Below are 12,849 nucleotides of genomic sequence, written 5' to 3' on the forward strand. Positions count from 1 at the left end.
GTAGACGGAGCCAGTGAGGATGACCACACCAGTTATACAGATATAAAGGCTCTTTCTCTTGCACTCCTTCTCTATAAAATATAATATAATATAATATAATATAATATAATATAATACAATACATATAATAAATGTTATATAATAAATTAAATTAAATATATATGTATATATTATAAATAAATATATACACTATATATTAAATATTATATAATAAATCAAATATATAATATTTAATATATATTGTATTATACATATTTTTTCATTAGAGTGCATAGTGAGCAAACTTGGGTGCCACTGTGCTAAGAGGTAATGGAAACAGGGCTCAAATCCAGATCTGCCTCACTCCTGTGCACAGGTGTATAACCAGTGAGATTTGGCTCTACCCTCTCTTAAAGATGAGGCCAGCACAGAAGAAAAGACTAAATTTGTCGGGGGGTGGGGGGAGGCATTTTCACACAAGGAAGTGAGACAACAGGCAGATCCTAGACTGTGGTAGCCAGTAAAAGGTGAGGCCCAGTTTGGAGTAAGTGAGGTGTGGCTGTCTATGCTCACAACAATGCATTATCACACATACCTCCTAGGATTTCTACAGGGGGAGAGCTTGTCATGTTTGAGGTTTTCAACCATTTTCTTCTCATGTTGATTTTAGCGCTCCATATACTGTATAATGGGTACATGGTACTTTCACCAGTAGAAAGTCAATTTTCCTTCCACTATGGACCTTCACCTCTGCAGTTTTAACAAACAGCTGTGCTTGTGCCTTCTGCCAAATAGTTTCTTTTCCCAGCTACTGAAAATGGATTGACTCGATGGAAGGTCAAGGACTGCTTTGTATTGGCCATATTTGTTTTGAGAAAGTAATGGATGGTACTTAAACTGGATTTTGGTGTGCCGCCAAATTAGTCAAGTTCAAGGGTTTCATTCAAAGTACCCATGTATGTGTATGAAGGCATCTTCATTTTAACATCAAACTCCGTAGTTTGCATTACATATTAGCAAACATGTCATAATGCAGATTTTAATTGTAATTATTAAAAATGAAACTCTTTAATTGGGAGAAAACAAATCCGTTTTGAGAGACACATATTTCCTCCAGGGATTGACAATGGCATTCTTACAATTGTTAACTTGTTTTCATTGAGAAATGATATACAGCTTTCCTTCTCTGTTAAAAGCAACATCGGGGTGATAGATATCCAGGTGATAAATAACAGAAATAAAAACAAAGAATTGTCTCAAATAGTCACAGTAAATTGAAGCTAGATTTTTAAATAGTTTTCAGGTATCCAAAAGGGAACCTTAAAAGTTTACTAGGTTTGTGAGTGTTCTATGGTGTTACTAATTATTTGCATGTCCTCCTCCATCCTTTCATGCATTTTCCACACTGTCTAAACTGAGGGGGAATTTCCATTATGTTCATAAACAAAGCCTATAAAATTACATCCAATAATTAAGGCAAGGCCAGGTGAAGCAGTAGGAAGAGTAAAGGCTTTTGCTTCAGAAGACCTGGTTTCCAGTCTGGGCTCATCCAATGAGTAGAAGCATGACATGTGGCAGTGTGGGATGTTGAGATCCCAAGCCCCAGCTTCCCCATTCAAGGAGTGAGGATCTTCTTCCTCATAGGGTCTTTGCCAGGATTTATTGAAATCACAGGGCAGTGAAGGTTACACAGACGCTTCAGCCTCAGCTGTGCCTGGAATCCGAGGCTCAGTTTCCTCATCTGTAAGGAAGGAATCACCATGTGGACTTTGTGGTTATGTCAAAGGGATTAAATGTTATTATGTAGATTAAAATATCAGCCAGTGTCATATTATACACACCATTAATGAGAATATAAAGAAAGATGCCATCTCCCCAGGGGTTAATGGAAATTTTTGCTTCCTTCTTTAATGCCTTTTCTGATTTCTGAAATTCATTTAAATATTATGAAATATATTTCAGAGCATTCCACAAAGCAAATTCTTTAAAAACTTTCCAAAGTTGCTGGCAAGGATGTGGAGGATAAAGGTGCACTTTTGGTGGGAATGCAGATTGGTGTAGCCACTGTGGAAAACAGTATGGAGCTTCCTCAGAAAATTTAAAATGGAATTGCCATGTGATCCAATATATATACACACACACACACACACACACACACACCACACACACACATATGTATACATATGCATATACATATACATGTATACATATGTATATGTATACATATATGTGTGTGTGTGTGTGTATATATATACACACACACACACACACACACACACATATATATATATGGTATATACATATATGGGGCTTATATATACGTGTATGCATGTTTATGTGTGTGTAGGTGTGTGATGGAACATTACTCAGCTGTTAAAAATAATGATATGTTGCCATTTGCAGCAATATGGATGGACCCAGAGGGTAAAAGTTAAGTGAAATAAGTCAGTCAGAGAAAGACAAATAACATAGTATTTCACTCATATGTGGAATTTAAGAAACAAAACAAACGAATGAAGAAGAAAAAAAAGAAAGAATCAGACCACAAAACAAAACCAAACAAAACAAACACTCATCAATACAGAGAAAAAATTGGTGGTTACCAGAGAGGAGGTGGGTGAAGGGATGGGTGAAATAGATAAAGAGCATTAAGACCTCACTTATTAGAGGGAAGATGGTGGTGTAGGAGGACGCTGGGCTCACTGCGTGTCCTGCTGATCACTTAGATTCCACCTTCACCTGCCTAACTAACCCAGAAAACCGCCAGAGGATTAGCAGAACAGACTCTCCGGAGCCAAGCGCAGACGAGAGGCCCACGGAAGAGGGTAGGAAGGGCTGCGAGGCGGTGCGCGCTCCATGGACTGGCGGGAGGGAGCCGGGGCGGAGGGGCAGCCTGCCGGCCAAGCAGAGCCCCCGAGTCTGGCTTGCAAAAGCGGAGGGGCCGGAGGGAATGTGTTCCAACAGCAAGCGCGACTTAGCATCTGGGAGGTCATAAGTTAACAGCTCTGCTTGGAAAGCGGGAAGGCTGGAGGACAAAGGGAGGGAGAGTTGCTGAGCCCCCGGATGACAGAGCTCAGCTTGGTGGGAAACAAAAGCGCTCGCCAGCGCCATCTCCCTCACCCATCCCCCAGCCAAAATCCAAAAGGGAACCAGTTCCTGCCAGGGAACTTGCTCACTCCGCGCAAACACCCAACTCTGCGCTTTTGCGGAGCCAAACCTCCGGCAGCGGATCTGACTCCCTCCCACTGCCACAGGGCCCCTCCTGAAGTGGATCACCTAAGGGGAAGCGAGCTAAGCCTGCCCCTCCTGCCCCCTTGCACCTTGCCTACCCACCCCAGCTAATATGCCAGATCCCCAGCACCACAAGCCTGGCAGTGTGCAAGTAGCCCAGACAGCCACGCCACCCCACAGTGAATCCCGCCCCTAGGAGAGGGGAAGAGAAGGCACACACCAGTCTGACTGTGGCCCCAGCAGTGGGTTAGGGGCAGACCTCAGGTCTGACTGCAGCCCCGCCCACCAACTCCAGTTATACACCACAGCACAGGGGAAGTGCCCTGCAGGTCCTCACCACGCCAGGGACTATCCAAAATGACCAAGCGGAAGAATTCCCCTCAGAAGAATCTCCAGGAAATAACAACAGCCAATGAACTGATCAAAAAGGATGTAAATAATATAACAGAAAGTGAATTTAGAATAATAGTCATAAAATTAATCGCTGGGCTTGAAAACAGTATAGAGGACAGCAGAGAATCTCTTGCTACAGAGATCAAGGGACTAAGGAACAGTCACGAGGAGCTGAAAAACGCTTTAAACGAAATGCAAAACAAAATGGAAACCACGACGGCTCGGATTGAAGAGGCAGAGGAGAGAATAGGTGAACTAGAAGATAAAGTTTTGCAAAAAGAGGAAGCTGAGAGAAAGAGACATAAAAAAAATCCAGGAGTATGAGGGGAAAATTACAGAACTAAGTGATACACTAAAAAGAAATAATATACGCATAATTGGTATCCCAGAGGAGGAAGAGAGAGGGAAAGGTGCTGAAGGGGTACTTGAAGAAATAATAGCTGAGAACTTCCCTGATCTGGGGAAGGAAAAAGGCATTGAAATCCAAGAGGCACAGAGAACTCCCTTCAGACGTGACTTGAATCGATCTTCTGCACGACATATCATAGTGAACCTGGCAAAATACAAGGATAAAGAGAAAATTCTGAAAGCAGCAAGGGATAAATGTGCCCTCACATATAAAGGGAGACCTATAAGACTCGTGACTGATCTCTCTTTTGAAACTTGACAGGCCAGAAAGAATTGGCACGATATCTTCAGTGTGCTAAACAGAAAAAATATGCAGCCGAGAATCCTTTATCCAGCAAGTCTGTCATTTAGAATCGAAGGAGAGATAAAGGTCTTCCCAAACAAACAAAAACTGAAGGAATTTGTCACCACTAAACCAGCCCTACAAGACATCCTAAGGGGGATCCTGTGAGACAAAGTACCAGAGACATCACTACAAGCATAAAACATACAGACATCACAATGACTCTAAACCCGTATCTTTCTATAATAACACTGAATGAAAATGGATTAAATGCGCCAACCAAAAGACATAGGGTATCAGAATGGATAAAAAAACAAGACCCATCTATTTGTTGTCTACCGGAGACTCATTTTAGACCTGAGGACACCTTTAGATTGAGAGTGAGGGATGGAGAACTATTTATCATGTGACTGGAAGCCAAAAGAAAGCTGGAGTAGCCATACTTATATCAGACAAACTAGACTGAGGCAAACTATATATCAGACAAACTAACAAGAGATGAAGAAGGGCATTATATAATAATTACAGGGTCTATCCATCAGGAAGAGCTAACAATTATAAATGTCTATGCACCGAGTACCGGAGCCCCCAAATATATAAAACAATTACTCATAAACATAAGCAACCTTATTGATAAGAATGTGGTAATTGCAGGGGAATTTAACACTCCACTTACAGAAATGGATAGATCATCTAGACACACGGCCAATAAAGAAACAAGGGCCCTGAATGATGCAGTGGATCAGATGGACTTGACAGATATATTTAGAACTCTGCATCCCAAAGCAACAGGATACAATTTCTTCTCGAGTGCACATGGAACATTCTCCAAGATAGATCATATACTGGGTCACAAAACAGCCCTTCATAAGTTCACAAGAATTGAAATTATATCATGCATACTTTCAGACCACAATGCTATGAAGCTTGAAATCAACCACAGGAAAAAGTCTGGAAAACCTCCAAAAGCATGGAGGTTAAAGAACACCTTACTAAAGAATGAGTGGGTCAACCAGGCAATTAGAGAAGAAATTAAAAAATATATGGAAACAAACGAAAATGAAAATACAACAATCCGAACGCTTTGGGAGGCAGCGAAGGCAGTCCTGAGAGGAAAATACATTGCCATCCAGGCCTATCTCAAGAAACAAGAAAAATCCCAAATACAAAATCTAACAGCACACCTAAAGGAACTAGAAGCAGAACAGCAAAGGCAGCCTAAACCCAGCAGAAGAAGAGAAATAATAAAAATCAGAGCAGAAATAAACAATATAGAATCTAAAATAAGTGTAGAGCAGATCAAGGAAACTAAGAGTTGGTTTTTTGAAAAAATAAACAAAATTGACAAACCTCTAGCCAGGCTTCTCAAAAAGGAAAGGGAGATGACCTAAATAGATAAAATCATGAATGAAAATGGGATTATTACAACCAATCCCTCAGAGATACAGACAATTTTCAGGGAATACTATGAAAAATTATATGCCAACAAATTGGACAACCTGGAAGAAATGGACAAATTCCTAAACACCCACACTCTTCCAAAACTCAATCAGGAGGAAATAGAAAGCTTGAACAGACCCATAACTAGCGAAGAAATTGAATCGGTTATCAAAAATCTCCCAACAAATAAGAGTCCAGGACCAGATGGCTTCCCAGGGGAGTTCTACCAGATGTTTAAAGCGGAGGTAATACCTATGGTTCTCAAGCTATTCCAAGAAATAGAAAGGGAAGGAAAACTTCAAGACTCATTCTACGAAGCCAGTATTCCTTTGATTCCTATACCAGACAGAGACCCAGTAAAAAAAGAGAACTACAGGTCAATATCCCTGATGAATATGGATGCAAAAATTCTCAATAAGATACTCGCAAATAGAATTCAACAACATATAAAAAGAATGATTCACCATGATCAAGTGGGATTCATTCCAGGGATGCAGGGCTGGTTCAACATTCGCAAATCAACCACCCTGATACATCACATTAATAACAGAAAAGATAACAACCATATGATCCTGTCAATCGATGCAGAAAAGGCCTTTGACAAAATCCAGCACCCTTTCTTAATAAAAACCCTTGAGAAAGTCGGGATAGAAGGAACATACTTAAAGATCATAAAAGCCATTTATGAAAAGCCCACAACTAACATCATCCTCAATGGGGAAAAACTGAGAGCTTTTTCCCTGAGATCAGGAACACGACAGGGATGCCCACTCTTACCGCTGTTGTGTAATATAGTGTTGGAAGTGCTAGCATCAGCAATCAGACAACAAACGGAAATCAAAGGCATCCAAATTGGCAAAGATGAAGTCAAGCTTTCGCTTTTTGCAGATGACATGGTATTATACATGGAAAATCCGATAGACTCCACCAAAAGTCTGCTAGAACTGATACAGGAATTCAGCAAAGTTGCAGGATACAAAATCAATGTACAGAAATCAGTTGCATTCTTATGCACTAACAATGAAGCAAGAGAAAGACAAATAAAGAAACTGATCCCATTCACAATTGCACCAAGAAGCATAAAATACCTAGGAATGAATCTAACCAAACATGTAGAAGATCTGTATGCTGAAAACTATAGACAGCTTATGAAGGTCATTGAAGAAGATATAAAGAAATGGAAAGACATTCCCTGCTCATGGATTGGAAGAAAAAATATTGTCAAAATGTCAATACTACCCAAAGCTATCTACACATTCAATGCAATCCCAATCAAAATTGCACCAGCATTCTTCTCGAAACTAGAACAAGCCATCCTAAAATTCATATGGAAACACAAAAGGCCCCGAATAGCCAAAGGAATTCTGAAGAAGAAGACCAAAGCAGGAGGCATCAAAATCCCAGACTTTAGCCTCTACTACAAAGCTGTCATCATCAAGACAGCATGGTATTGGCACAAAAACAGACACATAGACCAATGGAATAGAATAGAAACCCCAGAACTAGACCCACAAACGTATGGCCAACTCATCTTTGACACAGCAGGAAAGAACATCCAATGGAAAAAAGAGAGTCTCTTTAACAAATGGTGCTGGGAGAACTGGACAGCAACATGCAGAAGGTGAAACTAGACCACTTTCTCACACCATTCAAAAAAATAAACTCAAAAGGGATAAAGGACCTGAATGTGAGACAGGAAACCATCAAAACCCTAGAGGAGAAAGCAGGAAAAGACCTCTCTGACCTCAGCCGTAGCAATCTCTTACTCGACACATCCCCAAAGGCAAGGGAAATAAAAGCAAAAATGAATTACTGGGACCTTATGAAGATAAAAAGCTTCTGCACAGCAAAGGAAACCACCAACAAAACTAAAAGGCAACCAACGGAATGGGAAAAGATATTTGCAAATGACATATCAAAGGGCTAGTATCCAAAATCTATAAAGAGCTCACCAAACTCCACACCCAAAAAACATATAACCCAGTGAAGAAATGGGCAGAAAACATGAATAGACACTTCTGTAAAGAAGACATCCGGATGGCCAACAGGCACATGAAAAGATGTTCAACGTCGCTCCTTATCAGGGAAATACAAATCAAAACCACACTCAGATATCACCTCACGCCAGTCAGAGTGGCCAAAATGAACAAATCAGGAGACTATAGATGCTGGCGAGGATGTGGAGAAATGGGAACCCTCTTGCATTGTTGGTGGGAATGCAAACTGGTGCAGCCACTCTCGAAAGCAGTGTGGAGGTTCCTCAGAAAATTAAAAATAGACCTACCCTATGACCCAGCAATAGCACTGCTAGGAATTTACCCAAGGGATACAGGAGTGCTGATGCATAGGGTCACTTGTACCCCAATGTTTATAGCAGCACTCTCAACAATAGCCAAATTATGGAAAGAGCCTAAATGTCCATCGACTGATGAATGGGTAAAGAAATTGTGGTTTATATAGGCAATGGAGTACTACTTGGCAATGAGAAAGAATGAAATATGGCCTTTTGTAGCAACGTGGATGGAACTGGAGAGTGTGATGCTAAGTGAAATAAGCCATACAGAGAAAGACAGATACCATATGGTTTCACTCTTATGTGGATCCTGAGAAACTTAACAGAAACCCATGGGGGAGGGGAAGGCAAAAAAAAAAAGAGGTTAGAGTGGGAGAGAGCCAAAGCATAGGAGACTCTTAAAAACTGAGAACAAACTGAGGGTTGATGGGGGGTGGGAGGGAGGGGAGGGTGGGTGATGGGTATTGAGGAGGGTACCTTTTGGGATGAGCACTGGGTGTTGTATTGAAACCAATTTGACAATAATTTTCATATTGTGGGAAAAAAAAGGACTCGCTTATTGTGATGAGCACTGAGTACTGTACAGAACTGTTGAATCATTATATTATACACATGAATCTAATATAATGCTGTATGTTAATTATGTTTCAATTAAATATAAATAGATAGATATAGATATAGATATAGATAGATATAAATATTTATCACCACCACCATGAACAACTTTCTAACTTGGCAGTTCTACCTCTGGAAGTTTCATTTGTTCTGTGTCATGCAAATCCATGCCTCCTCAAAATTACAGATTGCCATTACAGTACTCTTATTGGATCTTTTAGAGAAGGAAGCCTCAGTCTGCAGCCTCAACAGCTTCTCTGAAGTACATGCCCTAGTTGTTGTCTGTGGGATAACTCTACAGTTCAATTTCTGAACTGACTTGTGTCCTGGACATTCCCCTCAAAAGTAGGAGGCAAAACTCTTCAAGGTAAAATACTTGGAAAAACTTCAGAATCTTCAGTCCGCTGTGTGAAGCCACAGCCCATGGGAATGTTTGAGCTCACGGTCTTTTGTCCCCTTTCACATGAAAGGTGTATCTGAAGATGGTAAAGGTGATGGGGTTACTACATGACTAATGGTAATCAAACCAGAAGGGTGTGTCTGAGACTTCTCACAGGAAGCGAATGCTTAAGCTGAGATTGGAGGCTAAGGAAGCATTAGCCAGCAGGAGAGGAGAGGGTGGAGACTAACCAGATAGAGAAAGAAGGAAATACCTTATAACCTGGTTCATCGCTTTGGGGGGTCCAGTGTGGAAATCCTTTACACAGCAGTTTGGCATGCTGAGCAAAACTTTGTAATACTTAACAAGACAATTCTAGAAAGTTCTTGAACCCCCTCTGCCCTCGCTGCTCCCACCTAAGACCTATAACATCCACCAGCCCTCTAAGAGGTGTGTGATATTGTACTATGATTTTTCTCTGCAAAACCATGCAGAAGAAAAAGATGGTTAGGTAAAGCAGTTGGAGCATGATTTCATTTTACATACTGTTTCATCACTCGCCACACAAAATATAACTTTTAATATTTTTCACTGGAGAAAATTCAGAAATTGGAAGTCTGTGCCATCTGACCATCTGAACATATCTAGAGAGGCAGGTTGATCATCACTTAGCAGAGAGCCTTGGAAGGGGAAAGGGAGGAAGGTCCTGGTCAGAGGGAAACTTCTGGAAGATTCTGTGGAAAATGAAGCCTAAGGGTGACTCAGAGCCCATGTACATTAAACCCAGTAGCAAGAACTTTTCTCCAGCTCTCCCCTCTCAACTATGACAGGAAACCCATATGTGTGTGTGATTGAGAGACAAACGTAATGTGGGAAAAAATAATATAGATGATAGATAGATAGATAGATAGAGATATACACAGGTAGGCAACATACATACATATGATTTTTGTAATGAATTTTCCAACCAGCTATATACTACAATGACATAAAATCTTATATCAGTTATTTTTGGATTTCAAGTTAATGTGCTTATTTAAAAATCAAATGCAGTGCAGAAATGTGTATTTGAGTAAATTTTTTTGTATATTCTCTTTATCTTGTTACATAACAAGATGTATATCCTTGGTAATTTAGTTTATATTCCCCAGATATACTTCCCTGTGCATAGTACTATGCAAGTACATTTACATGAACATATATATTCTCCCAAATTTTGCTCACAATATATATATACTGTTCTCTCTCTCTCTCTCTCTCTCTCTATGTATATATATGTACACATATGTGTGTATATATGGAAATATATGTACACACAAACATACATGCGTATATAATTGTTTTACACATGTTTAAATCTTATAAGTTTGTAATGTATAGTTCTTATTTGAATTATTTCAATAGACTTTAATAACACTCTTTTACTGATCAGATTTATTATATAACAGAATATTAAACATATGCCTTTAAAACATATTCCATGTATTTTCCCAGTAATATGCATCTCTTTATACGTGACATTCTTGTTTGGGATAGAAGAGTTGTTTGTTTGTTTGTTTGTTTGTTTCTTTAACATCCCTTTAATGTGTCCAATTAATTTTGTAACAGAGTTAAAAGCTTTCCTTGGGTCACATAGTTGGTTTCGAATTTCCCAGGTGTTCATGTTATGGTACCCAACAGGGTACTGGAACAACCCTCTCCCCAATGTCTTTGCCTTGAAGATGATGGTGGAGATGAAATCCCATTCCTCAGGCCTAGAGGCCTGGATAGGGGCTGCCACATGGATAGCACTGTCCTAGGGGTGGTGTGTGTGGCCCAACCAGAAGCAGAGGAAAAGTAACCTCCACCAAGGGAAGGAAATGATCATTTACAGAATTATTTTAAGCCAGAGGCACTTCACATGGTATCTCCTACAACCTAACAAGTACTCAGTTATTATCCCCATTATTTGCAGATGTAGAAGTCGGTCTGAAGCTTTATTCCACTGTGCCCTGAAGCCTTCAAGGCTTTGGATCAAGAATTCCCACTAGACTATTATTTGATGTAACCTTAAGTATTTCTTGTTTTGTTTTCTGTCATAGCTGTATTATTTTTAAGTGAAGAAACCCCATGAAAATTAAAGCAATTTCTGCACTATCGAAAGAAAAAAATTAAAAGTTTGAAAAGATGGGGTAAATATTTGCCAACAATATTGCAGAATTTGTGCTACCAGGCAAGAAAATAAAGGGCTTTTGTCTATTGGTGGAGAAAGGGACAAATGATAACAAATAATTTATGTAAAAAGCAAACTGTTTCTCCAGACATCTGGAAAGATGCCACACCACATTAACTGAAGAAATGGCAATCTGGAGATGGTATAGTAAGTAAGTGAAAAAATCAATTTGCAGAACATTATTTACGTGTTGGCAAATTTTAAAAAGTGTGTATCTATAACCACATAACTACACAGATATTTTAAGGTAGGTATACACATTACTTAAAGAGAAACATATCTGGATAATGTGTACCAATCTATTTACATAAGCCATCTTGGATATCAGTTATTTGGGGCACGGGGATCATATATAGATGGAAGGTGCCGAATGATTTCCATTTTCTATGTATACATTTTTAATGTTTAACATTTTGCGATTAGGCAAATTTGTTGAGAGAAACACTTGAAAATATATAATAACCAATTCACAAGAAAAGTTCATATATATTTACCACGTTATGAAAATGTTCACATGATAGTGTTTAATAAGCAAATAACAAACTTCACCCTTTGACTTGACAGTTTATCTGTGTATGTATGTGTGTTTCTGTCTTACACTTCCCTAAACCCAAGTGTTCACACTCTCATATGTGGAGATTTTTCCTCACCTCTCTCAGGGACTGAAGTTTCTCTCTCAGGGCATGGAGATCTAGGAAGGGATTGTGGGCACAGAGTAGAAAATTCCAGAAAGAAGTAGAAATTCCAGAAATTCCTGGCTGATATACTGGAGCCCAGGTGCCTCCTTCCTTCCTTCCCCCTTGCAAAGCCCTCTGGTCTGAGACATTCAGAGCTACAATTCTCACTCTGACCACTAAAGGGGCATCTACCTACACTGACTATATATATATATATATATATATATATATATATATATATATATATATATTTCATTCTACTCTCATTACAGTGACCCACGAAACTCTGTTGTTGTTGTTTTTTTCCTTTATAGTTTCCAGATCTGGTGTGTGTGTGTGTGTGTGTGTGTGTGCTGGTTTTTGCTGTTGTTTTGGGGGGATGGGGGATCGGTGGTTTGTTTGCTTGTTTGTTATTATCTCTTTGGGATGCACGGGAGATAATGCCAGCCATGTGATTAGTTTCAGAACATTCTGTTACCTTGCTCCAACTTTAGCAAATCCCACATATTGCAGCAAGAATTTAGTTAGGCTACCTATGCATTTACATGTCACCCCCATTCCATGGAGCTCAGTTGCAGTCTCTGTTTCTCCAGGTAGCATCTGAATGACTCCAGGAAAACTCCAACACCTCATTAAGTCTCAGTAACCTTGCAAAGCCTGTAACTGTGATCTCAGAGTCCCGTTGTGAGGACTACATGAGAGATAAGATGCAATGTAGCAAGTACAGAGGCTGGCCTACAGCTGGCACTCAGAGTTCTCTGGGTTTGCAGAATGAGGGAACAGGATGTATTGTAAGTGGATACAGAGCCTGGCATACAGAGTTCCCTGTGTTTGTAGCTGCAAGTGCCTGGGTCCCACGCCCCCTGACTCTAGTTGGCCTTTTCTGCAGGGCTGGTTCAGTTAGAAACAGTTCCCTGATAGACAGGGAGCAGTAATCAC

The sequence above is a fragment of the Prionailurus viverrinus genome, chromosome X (genome assembly GCF_022837055.1).
Source record: "Prionailurus viverrinus isolate Anna chromosome X, UM_Priviv_1.0, whole genome shotgun sequence".
Lineage (NCBI taxonomy): Eukaryota > Metazoa > Chordata > Mammalia > Carnivora > Felidae > Prionailurus > Prionailurus viverrinus.